The sequence below is a fragment of the Morus notabilis genome, unplaced genomic scaffold (genome assembly GCF_000414095.1).
Source record: "Morus notabilis unplaced genomic scaffold, ASM41409v2 Scaffold15, whole genome shotgun sequence".
NCBI lineage: Eukaryota > Viridiplantae > Streptophyta > Magnoliopsida > Rosales > Moraceae > Morus > Morus notabilis.
Genome location: NW_010367234.1, coordinates 56,450 through 65,239, shown reverse-complemented (window position 1 = coordinate 65,239; position 8,790 = coordinate 56,450).

Here is an 8,790-nt window from a genome sequence, read left to right as displayed (position 1 = left end):
AAGTGTCCATTTGATATAGTCATTGCATATAGATCAATCCTTCATAAATAATTCATAATTAGAGCAAGGTAAAATCCGTTAACCTCTCTAATTACTTCTTTATCCTTGAGTACCATTGGTTCTCTAATGGACAGTGATTCATAAAACACATTCATGAATCGGAGCTCCTCCTGGTCCAAGTACCGAATCAACCCTCAAGAGAATTATTTATCTACTTCTTTCTTACGAAGGAATGGATTCCATCTCGTGTAATAACATTCCCGGCTACCTACTTCATCATGTCTCCAAAATACAAGGAATAGGATTCAGGATCTCAGAATCCGTACCGAGTAAATCAAAAGACACAAATCCATAAATAGGAGTCTGTTAAGAACTCAGGATTAAGATCATTCTATATATGACCATCGGTAGACTCAATTAGAATTTCTATACTTAACGAAAATTATTAGAAATTCATATTGTGTCTGTATCCTTGTTCCACACAATCTCATTATGCGAAATACACTCATTCAATATCTCACCATATTAACAGTGCGGATAACACCGTTCCATTCTAAATGGGAATGACATGTATTAATAATATTTTAATTAAAGATTCCTAACTTTAATTAAATTCATTATGAACATTGCTTTTTGATTATTATCCTTAAACATTATCCTCTTGTATATAACACTTATATACAATGTTTAAGGTTACATAAATAATCATAGAATTTTTATTGATATTCATAAAATATTCATAAATATATGCACATAAAATAATGAATAAACTCCTTTATTAAATAAATAATAAATATCCTATTACATCTCATGCTTCTAGGACACCATTTTCAACAGCGATATGATAATATTTAAGGATAATAATCAAAATGATGTTCGTAATGAATTTAATTAAAGTTCAGAATCTTTAATTAAAACATTACTAATACATGTTATTTTCATTTAAAATGGAACAGTGTTATCCGCACTGTTAATATAACGAGATATTGAATGAGTGTATTACACATAATGAGATTGTATAGAACTGAGACACATACACGATATGAATTTTTGATAATTTTCATTAAGTATAAAAATTCTAATTAAGTCTACCAATGGTCATATATAGAACGATCTCAATCTTGAGTTATTAGCAGATTTCTATTTATGAATTTATGTCTTTTGACTTACTCGGTACGAATTTTGAGATTGCTAAATCCAACTCCTTGTATCTTGGAGACATGATGAAGTGGGTAACTGGGAATGCTAATATACAAGATGGATATTCCTTCTTAAGAAAGAACCAGATAAATAATTCTCTTGAGGGTTGATTCGATACTTGGACCAGTAGGAGCTCAAATTCATGAATTTGTTTTATGAATCACTCTTCATTAGAGAATCAATGGTACTCAACAACCAAAATTACGTTGTTTTGTTTGAAACTAGGGCTGACAATCCAAGTAGCGACATGATAACATGACTCGAGTAGCGGGTTTGGGTTTACTGTAAATGGCTTTGGGTCATAATCGGGTTGACACGATTAACACAATTAATAAATGGATTAGGTTAGGGTTGACCTACTAATACGAGGTGACACGATTAACTATATGTGTCATGAGATGTGATATAACATGAAAGTTTATATGACATATTAAATACAAATAATGTGAATTTTAATATTTGTAGATAAAATTAATTTATTTTCTTAAAGGAAAAAATAAATTGACCAATAAACATGTTAAATCTGTCATGATCATGTTAAATTAGTCATTATTATATTAGTTATTTACTCAATATATTAATTTAAACGGGTTATACGGGTTTACACGATTAATAAATGAGTTTTGGTTAGGTTAATATTTTTGACACGTTTAATAAACGGGTCTTGTTTGGATTGATTTTTTTAACATGATTAATAAATAAATTGATACGAACACGACTCACTAATATAAATTATCACTCTTATTTGAAACACTATGCAATTATAGTGAAATTATTGACATTAATTTTTATATATTGTTATAGATGATCATTTCGGACACACCACATGTCACCTCAAATACCGAAACGTCAATGTTTCACTAAACTTGCCGTTCGTATGGGATAAAAAAAATGTTCGAAAAAGGTAAAAACCCACCAAGTACAGAAATTTCGTGCATTATTTTTTTTTTGGTTTTGTTTTGTTTTGTTTTTTTGTTTTTTTGTTTTTGGTTTTCTTATGTTTTGTTTTTTGTTTTTTGCTTTTGTTTTTATTTTGTGAAAACCACCAAACACAACAAAACCTTTGTTTACCCTTATTCTTTTTCCGACGGAAAAGTTATGTCAGGAAAAAGGGTTTCACGAAGGAGTGTAAAATATAGGGTGCGTTTAGAATTGGTTCCAAAACGTTTTTATTTTCTGTACGAAAATGAAAATGAAAACGTTTTTAGTTTCATTTTTGAATTATTTCTAAAAATGCGTTTGGTAGTTTTATTTAGAGATTGATTTCAGTTTTAAAAAAAACTGAAACTGCGTTTGGTGGTTTAATTTTTGAAAACATGTAATAATATATTAAATAATAATATATTAAATAAATAATATTATTAAATATATTAAATAATAATATATTAAATAAATAACATTATTAAATATATTAAATAATATTATTAAATATATTAAATAATAATATATTAAATAAATAATATTATTAAATATATTATATAAATAATATTATTAAATATATTAAATAATAATATATTAAATAAATATATTAAATAAACATATATAATACAAAAACGGTTTCAGAAAAGAGGGAAGAAAATGAAAAAGAAAAAAAAAAGTGAAATCCGTTTTTTAGAAAACAGAAAACGAAAACGAGAAAATGAAAACACATTTTTTTCGTTTTCTGATTTTCACAAAAAGACAAAAACGTTTTTGGTTTTGTTTTTTAAAAAAAATTGCACCAAACACGTTTTTAACACCTGTTTTCATTTTTTTACTTTGAAAACCGTGAAAAACGAAAACGAAAACGCAAACAAACAGGCCCATAGTGGCAATATTTTAATGATAGTCATAAAATGTTTTTATGTAACGACTCTTCACATGCTGTTATAGTTGTCTTAATTTTTAAACATTTATCTTTTAAAGAATGTGAAAAATAATTAAATTTAAAACACTTTACTTTGAATAACTTAAAGAAAACTTATAATTTTTTTTAATATTATAACTTTAAAAAAATTTTAAACTTTCTCAAAGAAAAATAACCTTTAGGTTCAACTTAATTATTAAAATCCATACTGTGAAATAAACTTAAAAGAAAAATCTAAAGTATTCTTAAAATCAAAACGACCATAAACAAAAGCTACACAACAATAAAAATTAAAATTAAAAACTTTATTTAAAATTAAGCACTTTCATTCTATGATCGTTTCTCCCGTTTTTCTGTCACACATAGCTCCCTTTTTTGAATAAGATAACAGTAATTAAGAGCATTTTCATCTTTCCAACCAAAACATGGCCACGTGATATTCACGTGCATTGTGTTATTACCTTTTGGATTGCATTTGACGAAAAAGATTACATTGCGCCCTTTTAAATAGTTTGGAGTTCGTTTCGTTAAAAAAAACCATTCGTACAAATTATCCAAATGAGAATATGAAAAGTCGTGGGATGCACTTCATTAACCAAAAACATCTGATTTAGATTGACTAAAATGCCCTTAATTATGTTTAAATTTTATTAGAAGGAGAAAAAGGAGAAAATTTTTAAAACTTTTAAAGTTCGGGAGGAACATATGTTACAAACTAAACTCGTGGGTATTTTTTAACACGGTTTATAATTCAGACGGCAAACATATAATTTGTCCATTTATATATTTTACATATTTGCTAAAGAATCTTTCAGCAATTTCTCCAGCTATCAAATTTTCCAATTAAACAAATCTGCATATTATTGTTGCCTAGGAAATGAGTTTTAAGCTCGTCTCAGCGCCGAAGACGTCGGTCTTATTAAATTCACAACTTAAGTCACAATTCAAATTATATTGTTGCCGTGTTTTCTCTCACAAAAAGTTAAATTTAATCTTTTTCTTACAATGTTTTTCTCTCACATACCCAACTCAAAGTTTTAAACTTGAGTTGTGAAACAAACATACCCATGTATTTTTTTTAAACAAAAATTAATTAAGGTATGACACAATTGCTAGTAGAGTTGGAATTATATTGAAGTTGTATAATGGGGAAATTGTATAAAACAAGCCTACATTTTAGTAATAACTAATTTATTAATGTTATAAAAGTTAATATGCCTTTTTATGTTTTGAATTTTTCATTTCTAATATTACCCGTTTCTTTTTTTTTTTTTTCTATCTCACTCTAGATCTTTTTTTCTCTCTTCTCTCTCTATCTGTCGTTCATGGATTTGCTCTTCTCTTTCTCATTGCCAATTGTTCTTTTTACCAAACTCAGGAGTTACAAAGGAACCAAACTTGTGTTTTTTTTATTTTTTATAGATCCTGAATTTACAGTGTACACTTTATATTATTCATGTTTTCGTAACCATCAAAACACATATTGTGTAAATCTCGTGTGTTCTTACTATTTAATTGCTTTTAAATTTTGTTCATTTAATTTGTTTTAACTGTAAAAAAATTCGTTATTATTATGTTGACCAATTTTCATCGTTATCATAATTAAATATTGAGAGCTATATATATTGCGACTTATGATATGTTTTGATGTTTCAAAGAATTAATACCGCGAGATATCTTTATGGCCTATGGTGCATTTTGGTCTACCTTATTGTTCACATTATCTTTTGTTTTGTTTTTTTTAATTATGTTTTGAAAAATACGCATGGCTTTTCATAAAAAAAAGAAAAATAAAAAGAAAAATACAAATTATTCTTTTGCTCAGCAATATTTCAAATAGATTGAAGCATCAGTATTCCGTGTGTCCCGTGAAAAACAAAAACAATTAGAAACATTAGTAATTTACTAGTAAATACGAATTGATATATTTAAGATGTTAATTGGATGTTTTTCTAAAATACTAGTTTAGGCACTGCTAATGTACGTATTAAGTTGTAATAGAGACTTTTATAATGTAGAATATGAACAACAATATATATAAAATCAAAACTTAGAATTTCAAAATCAGTAAACATTAATTAATTGTAGTATGAGTGAAAAGGTTATATGTAATCACAAAATACAAGAAATAAAAAAAAAGAGGTAAATTTAGTCGTTTTGGACTACCATAAAAAAAAAAAAAAGGAAGTTGGAACTTAAAAAGGGAAGGGCAAAAAAAAGTAAAGCATCTAAATCTAACCGTTTTAGATTACTATGCAATAAACAATAGCCATATATATGAATCAAATAAACTAATTGCAATTAAAAAGAATTGATTACAAGTAAGGATATTATTCTAATGAGAAATTAAGTTGAGATTTGAGACTTAAGAAAATCTACGAGAAAGAGCGGTCACATTAAACTAGAGAAAAAATAAAAGAGAAATATAAAGAGAAGAAAGAAAGAAGAAAAAAATGCCATTATAGGAAAAAAGAAAGAAGAAAGAAAGAAGAAAGAAAGAAGAAGAAGAAGAAAGAAAGAAAGAAGAAAGAAAAAGAAAGAAAGAAAAAAAGGAAAGAGAGATAAAGCGTGAAAGGAAATGTAGATAAAACCCAAAAAAGGAAAGAAAGAAGAAAAAAAGAAAAAAAAAAGAAAGAGACAAAGATAAAACAAAAAAAAGAAAGAAAGAAGAAAAAAAACGGAAAGAAAGAAGAAAGAAGGAAGGGAAAGCATAAAAAATGTAGATAAAAGGAAAGCAAAAAAGAAAGAAGAAAAAAAGGTAAAGCATCAAAAGAAAGAAAAGAAAGAGAGATAAAACGTCATTATAAGAGACAAATGTAGATAAAATCTTAAAGAAAGAAAGAAAGACGGAAAATAGAGTGAATAATGGGGTTAAAAAAACCGTGAAAGCACCATGTGCGATTTGAACGACGAAAGTTGAACGGGACAAAAATATGCACTCTTCTATATATGTAGGATTTTTTATTGAGTAAATCTTCTACTAGTGGTGTTCTTAATTTGGGATTGTTGCCTAAATCAAAAACTGTCACCGATAAATTGACGCCATTGATTGATTAACGTTACATACCGACCAACAATTAGCCGGTCAGTTGATGCGTAATCATAACAAGAGAATGAAAGAAGATGACAAGGAAAAACTATTAGCTGGGTTAGAGTTTTGTTTTAGAGAAAGGTGGCTGCGGTAATTTTGAAATAGCAAAAGGAGGAAAGAAGAGATGAGATGTTAACTGTAGAGTGTAACATTAAGGCAAAATGGCAGAAGATGAGAAAATAGGACTAGTTTTTTTTTTTTTTTTGTTTGGAAGAAAAAACCTATGTTTCCTTAAAAGGACCTCGTTTTTTATTAGAATTCTTGAGTGAAAGCTTTAGTTTTTAAAACTTTTATTTATTTTAAAACTTTTTTAAACTCTTGAGTGAAAGCTCTAGTTTTTAAAGCTCTTGAGTGAAAACTTTATTTATTTATTTACTTGTGATCAATCAACAGGAATAATACAAATTTTCTAACAAATCCTAACCCACAAAGAGAGAGAGACAAGAAAGGGAGAGGAAGCCTCTTGGAGAGAGGTATTGAATGTTTATTATTCAATTTTTTAATGTTTAAAATAATAATTGAACAAGATAATGAGGGAGATTATGGTATTATCAAAATTTTAATCGATTTAGGGAACATTTTGTGGTTGATTTTAAAGACACTAGGATACTTCACCTTTGCATCCTAAGCGGGGTAAAAATGCTATTTTGACTGAATACATAGGGTGTTTTTGATATTTTCTTAGGAGTTGATTATTTTTGTACAAGTATAAATGAAAAGCTTTTTCTATAAACTAGTAAACAAAGAAGTAAGAACGAATTTTGTTTATGCATCGAATAATTATGACATGGTAATTTTGTAAATGGCCTCAAGCATTTTGGATTATGTACTAGAATATAATCCAAAATTATGTAGAATCTGTCACATCTAGAATTTTATTCCTGTGGGAGCACACATAAAAAAATAAATTATGTACTAAAATGTAAAAAGATACGTTTCTTAATATAACTAATCACCTGCAATCTCACCTAGGATACCTCAATCTCTGTCTCTGGGACTGTAAATCTGACGGCCAGCCAATCAACAACGTCAGATTTAGCCCTAAAAACCCAAACTTTCTAACAAATCCTAACCCACAAAGAGAGAGAAGAGAGGAAGAGGAAGCATCTTGGAGAGAGATATTGAATGTATGTTATTCAATTATCTTATACTTTAAAATATTAATTAAACGGAATAATGAGGGAGATTGAGGAATTATCACAAATTTAATCGGTTTAGGGGAATAATGGGAAATGAATGAAACTCTAAGCAAGCTCACATACATATATACAGCCAGCCAGCCATTTATTTTACTCTATCAGTAAAAATTATTGTTTTTAATGATTAAATTTGCGCATATTCATATTAAAAATTTATAACGTACGTTACAAAATTGTTTCTTCTATAAATCAGACTATTAAAAAATTAATGTAATTGTTAAAACATAATTTTTATGAGTGAAGCAAGGTAGCCTTCTTCACCATAAATCTATAAAAAAAAAAAAGAAAAGAAAAAAACGAAAACTTGAATAATGCTTTTGAGATTGAAATCGTGCCGTACCGTTGTACGCGATTAGGCCTGTGCTGCAGATCTTTAACTATGGCCTCAGATATAATTAAAAAAAAAAACAAAAAACAAAAAACAAAAAACTATGGCCTCAGATATTGAAGCTACTTATATGTCGAACTTTCAATCATATATATAATTCGACAACATAAATTAATTTCTGTGGTGGCTGATTTTTTTGTGTTCAAAATTATCACGATCAAGATGGTCCTGACTTTATTACACGCAGCAAGGACTTCACTCATAAAGTCAATTATTCTTTATAGCTTTCTCACTTTCAATAGATGTGTGTTTACAAAAATCTTATATATTTACAACAATATATATATATATGTATGTATACAAAAGCACAACACTTAAAATGTGGTGCAATGTAGTATATCTATGTTAACCGTTTGTACGTTCTATATAACAACAAAGATACTACATATATCACCATATTAATAGAAGATATATATATATATATATATACACATAGATAAAAGATTTTCATATATACACACATATAAAGACATGTTTATGAGTAAATTAGTAAATTGACATTTTACACTATATTATAGGGAACAACGGGTTGAGGAATAAATGAAAATTAATGATTATTTTTCCCGGAATGATTTAAGAGCATTTTTTTTTTTGGGCTCACGGCTCTCTTGTGCCAAAAACTGTCTGAATCCACACAATATTACCCCACAGTCTAACATTTTAATCCAATTTCCATAGAATAACGTTTTAATTTTGCAAGGATAGGATAAAAAAGTCCACCAAATATAATTGAGCTTTAAAAATGTATTTTTAATTTAAGTCTTACATATCCAAAACAATGTTTTTGTGTTTTAAAAATATTTTAATATTCTTAAACTAATAAATTTATCATTAAAAGTGTCAAATTTGGCACTGTGTTCAGAGCTTTGGGTTCAAATTCCATGGAGTTGAAATTCTTCAATGTCAACGAGATAGCTAGTCTTAAACTTTCTCATTGTAATTATTCTATTCGTACTGTTATTTTTCTGCAAATATTATAACTAAGGAATTAGTAAGACTAATTTATAATTTAGATTGGTGAAGTACTATAAGAGTTATTAAAAAAATGAGACAAAGTGGGAAAGAG